The sequence below is a fragment of the Onychomys torridus genome, chromosome X (genome assembly GCF_903995425.1).
Source record: "Onychomys torridus chromosome X, mOncTor1.1, whole genome shotgun sequence".
In the NCBI taxonomy this organism is placed as follows: Eukaryota; Metazoa; Chordata; class Mammalia; order Rodentia; family Cricetidae; genus Onychomys; species Onychomys torridus.
The window spans coordinates 15,092,275-15,103,957 of record NC_050466.1 but is presented as its reverse complement, the minus strand read 5'-3'; positions in this window follow the sequence as shown (position 1 = coordinate 15,103,957).

Below are 11,683 nucleotides of genomic sequence, written 5' to 3'. Positions count from 1 at the left end.
AACATAATCATAAATTTTATATTATTGTACTGGTCACTCACTTCTTAGCTTCATTTGCAGCAAACTTCAGCTATAAACATACATTCTAATGAAATAAAAGCAGCACCACAGAAAACTTTGGAAAAATATTTATATAACATAGCAAGCATGTCATTTTTTCAGTTTTCAAATGAGAGCAATTCAGAAACCTTGAACTGTGAAGTAGATGTATGAGGACAATAGCAAAGAGCCAGGATTCCAGATGGATTTGTAAATCTGTTCTCCTTGTGCTACATTTCATGGCTACTAATCAACTGGTATTATTTATTAAATTTATTTATTGTATTTTATGTTCTGTGGTATAGCTTAGTTAGTATACTGTTTGTCTAACATGCGTGAAAGCATGGCTTTAATTCCCAGTACTACATAACCAGGCATGGTGGGGAGCATCATTAATCTTAGCACTCAGGAGATGAAGACAGGAGGATAAAAAGTTAAAGGTCACCCACAGCCTTGTAATTAGTTAGTGTTGTTAGACGATATATCACTAGTCTCTACTAACCTTAAAGCTAAAAAATCTATCTTGTAAGATAACATATTAAATGTATTGAAAATATTTCCCTGCTGTGCTGCAGGCCATCTACCTGGTGCATCACCATTATGTGTATGAAATTTTTTATTTACAATTCTGTTTTGTTTTGTGACATTAAGAGTTCATATAAACTCTTCTAGTATGTACTATGACAGAGTATATTCCATTGGTTAAGATGCCTATTTAACTTGAGGTTTAATACTACAATTGTATGTCATGTGTAAATTTCCTATTAGATACAGAGGGAGAAAAAACACAGAACTGGTGTGATACAGACCAAGGGATATCTTCTTTAATAGGTTTAGCTGCTATTTCTCCCCAGAGGACTACTTTCCTGAAAACGCAGTCTCCACTTTATGAGATAGTATGAATGAGTGATTTGGTCTCCAGAAGCACAAAACATGATGCTTGGAGCTGGAACAGATGGCTCTGAGATTGAGAGTTCTTGTTGCTCTTTCAGAGGACCTGGGTTCACTTCCCAGCATCCACATGGTGGCTTACATCCATCATGTAACTACAGTTCAAAGGAATCTGACACTGTCTTCTAATCTCTATTGCACCAGGCACACAGAGGGTTCACATACATACATTCAGGAAAAACACCCATCACTTAATATGAATACATAATACAGTTGAAAGAAGCTCCTGATGCCTTAGCTTCTCTTCAACAAGGAACTGTACCTTGAACACTGAGCCAAAATAAACTATAAGCTGTTCCAAACAACAGGAAGTTAACTAACACACATATGAAATCTATAAAAGATATTTCTCCTCTCTACTGCAGCCAACCTCCCTGAATTCGCACAATCTATTTAGTAAATTCATTGCTTTATGACATTTTTCTTGTTCTGTGGCGAAAGAGTTTTCCACTGTGAAACATGATTCTACTGATGGGCCATGCTCACTCATATTTGGCTCAGAATAAATTATCTCTGGAGCAAAAGCTATGTTTTGCACTGAAAATTTTGGAGCCCAATATTTGATATTACTAAATTATTTTTGAACACTATGCTAGAATTCCTGGGCAATAAAATAGAAAATCATTAATAGAAAGTATACTTTAATTGAAATTTTAGAGCATCTACAAAAATGAATAGACATGTTAACTTACAAAAACTTATAGTTTTGAAGATTATCAAAATTTTATAAAGACATTAGAATGAGAAAATCAATTTTAAAAATTTAGAGAGTGCACTAAAACTAAAGATAAATCCTAAGTTTTCTCAAATTGCTGTTCCCATCTATTCTCCACAAAAACAATTTAAACTTCCTCTTCCATTACAATCCCCTCCAACTCTCCTCTCTAGCATTCACCAAAGATAAAGTTTTGTATAAAAAGGAAAGATTGTTATGACCTTACTTAAGATAAAACCTAAAGGGACAGGAGATCCTTGTACTAACTATGTTCTCTAAACAAAAGATTATCTAGAAATGTTGCATATAAAGTTTTCCGATCTGTACAGGACCCTCTTAGGTTTTCAAAACTAAATAGGAGCATCTTTCTGGCTTATGAGCAATGGTTTGCTGGCTTTAGGAAACAATGCTTATGGGTGGCTCTGTTTAGGAAATTATAGAAAGACCATAAGTACTTTAACAAAATAGATGTTGATGGTAAAACTACCTACAAAATACTAAGATAAGATACTTACTCTGCACTATGGTACCAAAAAATATTCCCAGAAGCTATTCATGAGACTAGAAAGACTTTAAGATAAGACCAAAAGAAACTATAACCAACTTGAAGACATCCATGGATTGTTTTATGTGAATGAGACTTTTGCCTACATGTATGTCTGTGCACTTCATACTTGGTGCTGGCAAAGGTCAGAAGGTCAGAAAACAGTTTCGGATACCCTGGGACTGGAGTTACAGACAGTTGGGAGCCACTATGTGGGTTCTAGAAATTTAAACCGGGCCCTCTACAAGGGCAGCCTGTGCTCCTAATACCTGAGGCATCTCTGCATCCCCTAGTTCAGACTTTTTAAAATACTTAAACAGGGCCAGTATGTAAATGTGTCCTGGAACCAAGTAGTGGGTAGAGCACATCTGTGGGCATATAAACAGGCATGTACACAATTGATTAAATAATAAATAAATGATAATATAGCCAAACTACACTCACTAATTCTTCCTGAGGACACTGAGTATGGCAAAAGTGATGCCTTATGCACTCTGCATTTACAGAAGTGCTAAGAGAGGAACTGGCCACTTTGATTACAGGAAACAACACAACATAAGCTATACTTGCCTCAAATAAACTCATTAACTTAGCAGCCAAACTCTCAGGCAAATGGACCTATTGATGCTTTCTATACTAAGAGAATTATTTATTCATAACTATTATTAAAAAATCCTGGCCCACTCAAAAAAAAAAAAAACTTGTGAGACTTACTTAAATAGGTGCTGTTCCAAAATGAAGAATAGACCTGTGAGAGAAAATTTGAATAAAAGTAAAGAACAAAATATGGCCACTCTGAAGTAATTCAGGGATATATTCCTTTTCTTCTTAATAACTTCTTAGAAGATATAATTATTAACAAAGAGAAAACAAAGGTCCTAATAGATATAATAGCTATATGGGCAATATTTTACAATTCACCAAGTTGGAACTGGAGATGCTATATGCATATGTGTGTGTGTGTGTGTGTGTGTGTGTGTGTGTGTGTGTGTGTGTATTAGCACTTGTATCCCCTGAGCAACATTCTAGGCTCAATTCCCTTCACTGCAAAAGAACAAAGAGCAAGAGAGTAAGAGTAAAACACAACCAAACTACAGGCCTGCTCTCCAGAGTGTTACTGCCAGGGTCGGCCAGTGCCTGGTCTGCAACTGTCTTGGCCTCAGGGCTAGCTCACTCACCCACCAGGGGTGACAAGGGGTGGGAGAAGGAGAGGGTCATCTCTTTCTCACCCACTCCACCACATGGCAGACGTGGGATGGGTCCTAATCTCCCTCCTGCATTCACATGTCCTGATCACCTGCACCCCCATTAAGGGGGTCAGCTCTCCTGTGCTGCCTGGCAGGGCCCACTCTCCTGAGTGCTGCAGTCTGTGAGGGGCAGGGTCAGCTCTTCCACTCTGGTGACCCTGGGACCAGCTTTTCCTGCCTGCAGTAGTTAAGGTAGGGCTAGGGGTGAGGGACGAGGGGTGAGGGGAAAGGGGCATCTCTTCCTTGCTCATGCTACCATGTGTCATACCATGGTGCTAGCTCTCCCACTCCCATGTCTTCAGGGCTGGCTCATCCGCACCCCCACCAGCAGGGACAGCTCTACTGTGCTGCCCAGGCAAAGTGCAGGGCCCTCTCTTCTGAGTGCTGCAGTTGGTGGTGGGCAGGGCCAGTTCTCCCTAGTGCTGCAGCCAGTGAGGGGCGGGACCAGCTCTGGCAGGCCTACCCTCACTGCTTTCAGGGGTAACAGGAACCAGGGACATCACCACAGACTACAGCTGCAGCAGGGTCACGGACCCAGACGTGACCACTGGCAGCAGCCCAGGCCCCGATGAAACCTTTGCCCTTGGTGACAGCACAGGCTACTCAGATCTGCAAGGCCCCGACAGAGGCTCAACCCTTGGACACTAATATGGCCCTAGGTGGTGGCCCAGACCCCTGACCTCTGAGTGGCCTTTCGTGGCAATATGGGCCACAGATAGCAATACAGACCCCAGCTGTGTTGGACCATGGACCCAGACACGGTCCTTGCTGCAGCCCAGCCCCAGATGACACCATGGCTCTGCTTGGCAATGCAGGTCCCTCTGATCAGCATGGACCCACTGGCAGCGTGGCCCTTGAACACCCACATGGGCCCAGGTGTAAGCCCAGATCCCCGGCATTCACAGGAGTCTCAGACATCAGTGCAGATTCTAGCTGTGGCAGGGTCACAGACCCAGACATGGCCTCTGCTGCAGCTTGGTCTGTATGATGCCCTGACCCTGGGTGGCAGCACTCAGGTCTGTATGGGCCTGGCAGCAGCACAGCCCTCAGGCACCAGGAAGGCCATAGGTGGAAGCCCAGACCTTAGGCATCAGTGTGCTGTTTGGTGGCAACATGGGCCATGAACATCAGCACAGACTCAGGGTGCAGCAGGACCACAGACCCAGACATGGAGAGCTTGCTTGGGTGGTGACAATGAGGGAAAGCTGGCAGGCTGAGCCAACCCAGCTACCACCCAGACCCAGAACCAGGATAACAAGGTAGTCCACCCCCACATCCACCCCATCTATGAACTGCTGGAGCATGTGAAGGGGCCGGTCCTTCAGACCCAAAGGTGCAGGGTCTCCATGACACAGGCCAACATCAGGATATCCAAGAGGAGTTCCAGTGAGGACCCAGCATCAATAGTGCAGCAGAAGCCAAGGGCCTCAACCAGACCAATGATTCCTTGCAATGAACACTTGCAAGTAAAGATGTATGGACTAAAGGATATACTGTGATACACTATAGCTTCCAGACGGAGATTTGGAGGCGGGGCTTGTTGTTTGATTTGTGTGTGTGTGTGTGTGTGTGTGTGTGTGTGTGTGTGCGTGTTTGGTTTGGGTTTTTAGTTTTACTTATAATTTTTTTGTTTTGGGGGGCAGGTTGCAAAGGCAGAGGGCAGAATCAAAGACACAGGGAAATGGGTGGGATAAGATGCATGATGTGAAATTCACAATGAATCAAGAAAAAGGTTGTAAAAAATTAAAAATAAAACACAATATTAATAAAAAAAACTAGAGATGGCATTAAAAATTCAAGAAACACTCAGTGTTTTACAGTATTGTATCTACCCTTTTAGATCTTTGTGGCATTCATGAGACTGCCTGGGTGCTTCCAGGATCACACATGGTACAGAGGGACACTGAATAGAAGGTGTATTTCCATAGTTCCAAAGGCCTCACCCCCCACCCCTCATGCAATCTATAGTTATAGAAGTGCCATGTTCTCCTCCATAGGGCTGGACTTCCTCAGGAGGTTACTGATCGGAAAGGCTCCCCAAGCCCTCTGAACTCCTGCTTCATTCTGACCCCTCACATGCAACAGGAGAGATGCAAGAGGGGCACCAGCAGATCAGGGGAGCAGAGGGGGAGCTGGAGTGGAGTTCTCCCCTAAGGACCTAAAACACGAGATGGGATGGAAACACCTGGATCCCCAAACAGGCTTTTAGGACAAAACTAAATTCACACAATTTTTTAAACAAACATGACTAATTTTAAAAACCAAATTCGGCCCATTGCTCACTGCTCGACAGGAAATTGAGAAGTGAGAGATGGAACTGATAAGATGAGATATGAAATGGCTATACATCTCTTTCTTTCCTTCCTTCCTTCCATTTTTTATTTATTTGTTTGTTTGTTTGTTGTTTGTTTGTTTGTTTAAGACAAAATGTCCTAGGCAGGGCTAAAACTCACTCTGAAACCAAGAATGACTTTGAAGTTATGATCTTCCTGTGTCACAAGTATTTCAGGCTGGGACACCCTGCCACTTTATGGAATTGGGGGGGGGGGCTCTAATCCAGGTTTTTATGCATGCTACACAAAGACGTGGCACAATGAGCCCAGAAATCCCCAGCCCAGAAATGAGTGTCTTTATAATCACAGCCAGAAACAGTTAAATAATTCAAAGGGCCCTGGACACTTCACCAACAGCAGATTCAGGTTATACAGCAAAGACAAAGGACAGGAATGACGCATGTGCTGCTTTAGTAGTGAAGTGGTTACCAAAACTGTGAGATAAATCTTTTCTTAGAGAAGAAATCCAGTACCAGGACTCTAGAATATTCCCACCCCAAAATAGGAACTTCCTGGACACATGCTAGTACTTCAGGGCCCCTCCTATTTTAAGAGTGACCAGAAAATGTTGGGAATAGTTGGCTGACTTGGAACCAGTCTGACCACATGCCAGCGAAGGGGCTGCTTGACTGACAGTTCTGGGATGGGAACCAGGGAATAGGTCTGCTCTTGACACTTTGACTATTCAGAGAAGACACCAGAAGTGTGTGAGGTGGGGGAGGGGGAGTGTGCAAGAGAAAGGTGAGGAACCTCAGCCCAGGTATGACAAGTCTCACAACTTTTGTCGGCACTCATGAAGGCTGAACAGTACTACTAAACTCCTCCCCAGTATCCCTGGTGAAGATGAGCCCTCTGATCTGCCTGCTGAACAGCGAGCAGGCCCTGCAACCCTGCCCATCTGCTGGAAAGGCAGAGCATGGAAGCATGACAGGATCTAACTTCATTTTCTGTGAAATTCCAAAGAAGAACCTCCCAGTTAAACACATTAGGTTAATATCCATTCTTTGCCAAGTACCAGGGACCCAGTGTGGAATACTAGACCAAGAGATATGCTCCACACATTTCCACAAGGCCTCCAGAGCTACTGGAGGAATCTCTTCTTACTGCCAGCACATCAGTTCCTGTAGTTGACCATCATGAGTTCCCTAGGAAGATAATTCACCAGGGCAAAAAGATGCATAAAGTTACAACTCGGAAGGGCCCTTTTATACTCCACTTGCCCAGGAGCCATGCCTTCCCTGCAAACACATCCAGCTCACTGAAGCTCCAAACTGCCCTCAATTTTGCACCTCAGAGGCTCAGTCCATAGAAACAGGAGGTTACCTGGAAGCCAGGACAGCACGCCCAGTATTGGATACATGCTAATATAAACCATGGGGCCCTGGTACCAGAAGCTAGGCCTTACTGGTTGAGAGGCCTTACTTCCGGGACGGTAGAGGGCTCCACCTCAGAATCTTCTTCAGCGGCCTTAAGGACAGCGAGCCGCAAGCGGCTCCGACGGTGTTCAGAACATGAAGCGTCAAAACGTCGATTACCTGCTTCATGTGGGACCTGACGAGGACGAGGAAAACTGGAGTGGTCAGTGTGTGCTAGGAACAGTGGGTTGGTGATGTCCGTGAGGGGAGAAATGGCCTTCAGAGGTGACCGGATGGGCCCTGCGCACTGCCGGCTTCGCCTTCCCTGGCGCCATAGTGACTTTGCACCACCCTGGGCCCTGTCACCCAATCTTTCTGTTTCCCCTCTTCTAGGTGCGAAGGCACCCATGGTCTTGCCGGACGGAGAGGGGAGAAATGAGGAAGCGAGTGGACAAGGCCAGCCTGGACGGGAAGCCGCAGCGGCGGCAGAAGGGGAAGGAGCCGGAGAATTAAGTGGAGAAGGCCCCTCTGCTGCTGATGCTGCAGGCCTCGCGGATGACGGGAACCAAGAGGGCGCCAGTGGCGGTGCCCGGGAGAATGAGCTGCTACCTCAGGAGCTGGTTCACGAGGGCATGGGAGACAACGAGGGTGTGCCGCCACCTGTGCCAGCACTGGTGACCCATGTACAGCCTACACCACGTACAGTATGTCATGTACAGCCTATATCAGTTACAGTTCCCCGGGTACAGCCTATTCCACCTATGTTGTCCCATGTACAGCCTGTGCCAGTTAGGGTGGTGGCCTGTGTACAGTCTATGCTAATTAATGTACATAGTATACCCCCTATGTCAGTTATGGTGCCCAGTGTGCAGCCTGTGCTAGTTACAGTGCCCAATGTACAGTTCATGTCAGGCTTCTGCCCGGATTAGAGCATATGCCACATATGGTGTCCCATGTACAGTTTATGTTAGTAATGGTACCTGTATGGCCTATGTCAGTAACAGTGCCTGCTACGCAGCCTATGCCAGTCACTGTGCTCAGGAGACAGATTGTGCCCGTTAGTGTGCCCTGTGTCCAGCCTATGCCAATCACTATGCCCAGGAGAGGGCCTGTGCCTGTTAATGTGCCTTGTGTACAGCCTATGCCAATCACTATTCCCAGGAGAGAGCCTGTGCCTGTTAATGTTCTCTGTGTACAGCCTATGCCAATCACTGTACCTCATGTACAGCCTATGCCAATCACTGTGTCCCATGTACAGTCTATGCCAATTACTATGCCCAGGAGACAGCCTGTACCTGTTAATGTGCCCTGTGTACAGCCTGTGCCAATCACAATGCCCAGGAGATGGCCTGTGCTTGTTAACGTGCCCTGTGTACAGCCTATGCAAATCACTATGACTAGGAGAGGGCCTGTACCTATTGATGTTCTCTGTGTACAGCCTATGACAATCACTGTACCCAGAAGACAGCCTATGCCTATTAATGTGCTCTGTGTACAGCCTGTGCCAATCACTATGCCTGAGAGAAGGCCTGTGCCTGTTAATGTGCCCCCTGTCCATCACATGCCAATCACTGTACCCAGAAGACAGCCTGTGCCTGTTAATGTACCCCATGTGCAGCCTATGCCAATCACCATGCTCCATAGACAGCCTATGCCAGTTAATGTACCCCATGTCCATCCTATTCCAGTTACTATGCCCAATGTACAACCTATGAGAGTTAAGGTAACTAGCACACCACATATGTCAATTACTATTGCACAGCCTATGCCAGGTAGGGTGGCCTCTGGACAGCCCACACCAATTACAGTACCCAGTGTTCAGTCTATGCCAGGTATGGTGCCCAATGTGCAACATGTGCCATTTATGGTATCCTGTGTCCAACCTATACCAGTTACAATGCCCCATGTTACACCTGTGCCAGCAATGATGCCCCATGTGCGGCCTGTGACAGCAACAATACCCCATGTGCAGCCTGTGCCACTTATGATGCCCTGTGTGTGGCCTGTGTCAGTTAGGATGCCACAAGTACAGAATATGCCAGTTACGGTGCCCAATGTACAGCCTCTGCCAGCACTGGTGTCGAGGCTGCACCTGCAGGAGCCAGAACAGTTTTTCTAGAGAAATGACTAACTGCTGAAGAAGGGTAAGGCCCTTGTGTGGCTTCAAGTCCTTTCATAGAGAACAAACTGGTACAGAGAGGCCTCTGGATTGCTGGCAGCTGTCCTTCTTGTCTTCATTTATTAAAAAGTTCAGATTACATTTTGAAGTTTTATTTTGTCTTGGCATGAGTGTGGGTGGGGGACATGGGGCAGGAGCTGTGTCTCACATTTGGAGGTCAGAGGACAGCTTGAAGGACTTGGTTCTCTCCTTCCAAGATGTGGGTCCTGGGCTCAAAATCATCTCCTGAGACTGACTGGCAAGCATGTTCATCCGCTAAGCCAGCAATGAGCAGGAGAAGGAGAGGAGGACACCAGGAGCCAGTCACCCAGCCACACAGCCAGCTACAGAATAAGAAGGAAAGAAAAGATATACAGAAATAGAGAAAGGTCAAAGCACAGAGGCAAAAGATATATGGAATAATTTAAGTTAAGGAAATCTGGCAAGAAACAAGCCAAACTAAGGTTGGGCATTCATAAGTAAGAATAAGTCTCTGTGTGTTTATTTTGGGAATTGGGTGGTGGACCCCCAAATAGTAAAAACAACAAAAACAAACTAAGTAACAAACTAAAACTACAATGCTCATTGATGTAGGACACTGCCTGCTCTTCCAGAAGAACAAAGTTTGATCCCAAGCACCCATATGAAGACTCACAAATACCTACCCGTAACTTCAGTTGCAGGGGGTCAGAATCTCTCTTCTGGCCTCCACAGGTACCAGGTACACATGTGCATTTATATATGCAGGCAAAACATTCACATACATAAAATAACTTAAAACTACATAAAATGATAATTTTAAAAAGAAGACAGAGATGGTCTTAAGCATAGGAGATATTTAGTGTCTACAGCCAACAATATATTCAATGTCCTTTACAAAGGAGTTAAAAATGACAACACAAAGATATATCAAGAGATTTCTGTCACCAATAGAACATGAGCAAAATACATTGGTCCCTAGGTATATTGCTATGCCATTCTGTTTTAATGATAGTACCTTTATATTATAGCTTGAAATGAGTAGGTATGATTTTTACAGTTCTCTTCCCTTCTCAAGGTCACTATGAATATCTGGGCTCTTCTCTGACTTCATGTGAACTTTAGGTTGTTTTTCATTTTTCTATGAAAAATGTTCTTGGAATTTTATACCTACTATGGATTGTGATAAAGGATGATAAAATATTACTTTACTGTTTATTATCAAGCAAAATGCATGCACAAATATCACAAGATATATGAGGAACCTGAAATGAGTCATTAGCTGACACTTGCACTCAGCTGAAGCCTCCTTCAACAGGGCCCATGCACCCCTTGGCCCTGCCTTTTCTTTCCATCATGGCCATTCCCAATGAAAACTCTGCCTCTTGAACCAAAACACTCCTCTCAATTGGTTAGCAGACCAGTGAGAAAATTCTTATAACAGGATTACTTTGTGAAGTATGGAAAATTTAATAATAAAATCCATGAACACAGAATATCTTTCCATCTATGTGTGTGTGTGTGTGTGTGTGTGTGTGTGAGAGAGAGAGAGTGTGTGTGTGTGTGTGTGTGTGTATGTGTGTGTGTGTATGAGAGAGAGAGAGAGAGAGGAGAGAGAGAGAGAGAGAGAGAATGGTACATATACATCCCTTTTGCAGTCCCCCTACCTTGTTCTCTTCTAATATCCACAAAATCACATATAGCATATTATTTATTTTTAAAAGTTGTATTTTACATGTATGAATATTTGTATATATATATATATATATATATATATATATATATATATATATATATATATATATATATATATATATATATATATATATACCAACTGGGTACCTGGTGCCCATGGAGGCAAGAAGGAAATGTAACATCTTCTATAATTGGAGTTAAAGATAGCTGTAGCCACCATGTGAGTGTTAGGAACTGAATCTGGGTCCTACACAGAGTAACCAGTACTCTTCTCCACTGAGCCATCTTTCTAATTCTTGGGAATTTTATACAAGCATACAGTGGAATATGATCTTACCCCAATTTTCCCTTCCAACACCCCAAGTTCCTCCAAACAGTACCCCCCCCCAATTTTATGACCTATCTTAATAATCCATTAAGTACAATTAGTGCTGCTCATATGTGTATGCACTGGTGTATAGCCAACCACTGGAGCAGTGGTTCTCAACCTTTCTTATGCTGTGACCCTTTAATATAGTTTCTCATGATGTGATGACCCCTAGCCATAAAATTATTTTCATTGCTACTTTACAACTATTTTTGCTACTGTTATGAATTGCAATGTAAATATCTGATATGTAGGATATCTGTTGTGCGACCCCTGTGAAAGGATCACTTGACCACCAAA